Below are 2,058 nucleotides of genomic sequence, written 5' to 3'. Positions count from 1 at the left end.
TTGGGTGTATCGCCGGTTGTCAGAAGATACAGGTGCAATTTCGCAAGCCACAAGAACAAACCTGGCGTTATAAAAATAAACAAAAGTATTGTAGAATACAGACGCATGCGGTTGAATCAACCAATCAAAATCAGGGGTGTGAGTAGCATCGGTCCGTACAAATTGAGCCGCGAGTCGCCACGCTTCTCCCCGATCAGCAGGCCGGTTGGTGGCGGGAAAACCGAGAAGGTGTCTGACGTCAAATTGACCGCCAAGCAAAGTAGTTTTCTGAAGATGTGCCAGATGAAAGGAGAGACGAGAATCGAGCAAGACAAGGCGGCGAGAGTGTTGGAAAATCTTCATTTGTAAGTTACTTCAACAATTGCACTTCTAGTATTTTAAATGCAACAACAGTTTTCTAAAAAATGCACTTCTAGTTTTTACTTGCTCGCAATTGCTTGCGATTTTATTAGATAGTCAATACGCTCTATTATCAAAAGGTTAACATATATTTCAAATGCCTTTCTTCGTTAAGTGTCTATAAAATTATTGTTTTATGTAAACACAATTAAACTTTGTTTCTTTTTCTCTACAAAATTGTTTTTCCATAGACTTATTTGAATCGTTATATGAATGAAGATATTAGAAATAAAAATTTGCTTCATCATTAATGTTGTTTTTTTTTTATCAATTTTTACAAGTTAACTAAGTTTTATATACAGAGATACGCCACAATTAGGAAACAATAATTAGCAAAGAAAATTATTGTTCTTATTTAATTTCCTTTGCATAACTTAAACTCTTAATAGTTAAATTCTTAAAATATTCTTTCTTAAAATAAGGTCCGAGTATAAAAAAACTATTTGTATTGATTAGTTGAAATTACTGTAAATTTCATCTAAGGCAACTACAAACTGAATGATAAAAAACAGTATCCTGAAGAAAACAATGTACGTGCAAACTGGTATTTCTTATAATATTAAATAAAAACTATAGGACTTGAGTTGTTATCTGCTCATAATGAATTTTTACTTTTCAGTACTTACAGTTTCGACTGACTGATGAGTCCTAATCAAGACGAAACCGGTCTCAGTCTACGGAAGCTTGTGGTCTGATGATCGATTCGGTCGATTAACCCTTTTGTTAAACTTGAGCTTGCCTCACGACAACCGAAAGTCCAGGCTTCTGTTCTGCAAACTTAATGTTTTTGTTGATTAAGTAATAGCAGGAAATGTTTTATGCGAATAAGCTAAACTTGATTTGTACAAACGCTCGAAAACACTGCGCGGGCTTGATGAGCGAGGAGCGCAAAACTTTGCCGGTAGGTCTTGTAGTTTCACTAATAAAATTGCAAAAAGTATGAAAACTTTCAAAATATCTTTAATAGGTAATAATAGTACGACATAATTTCAAGATTGTACTTGTGAAGTTTGATATAACAAAACTATAAGCATAATAACCAAAGTTCAAGCTAAGTTAATAAAAATAAAATTATATTTCAAAAAGTTCCAAAATAATAAAAATAGTGCAATTAACGAAAATGTTTGTATGCCGCCGTTTGGTTTTGTTTTTATAGTTATTGATCTAAATTATTTCTAGGTTAAGTAAGTTTAACATTATTGAATGCTTTCAGTATTAAGAAATTACGCTTTGAATCTAAAAATTTTAACTCTAGCTTAACATCAATTCTTTGTGTAAAGCGAAAACTGTTTAATGTTTTACATCAGTTTCTAAAAAATACAATTTTTTAAATCACCATATATGTTAAAGGATTTTTGTGCTTTATTAGCCATTTTCTACCAATCACAGGCACAGTTGTTAAAATTTCATCAAATAACTATAACTTTATAGAATTTTTTACAGTAATTTAATATATTTTTAAAGTTAACGTGATTTATAATGTTTTCAAAATAACCACTTATGCTTTCTTTTTATTTCTTCAGATTGTGTTCAAGTTTATGTATGAAACTTGATAAATGTTTTACTACTTTGTTTTCGGTCAAATTCACCATTTTTTAAGATTGCATCGATCTAAACTAATAAACATTTTAATTTTAGCTTCGCTTTCGCGTAAAAGGC

Source organism: Thalia democratica, chromosome 9 (assembly GCF_965202585.1).
Source record: "Thalia democratica chromosome 9, ktThaDemo2.hap1.1, whole genome shotgun sequence".
Lineage (NCBI taxonomy): Eukaryota > Metazoa > Chordata > Thaliacea > Salpida > Salpidae > Thalia > Thalia democratica.
This window is presented reverse-complemented; position numbering follows the sequence as displayed.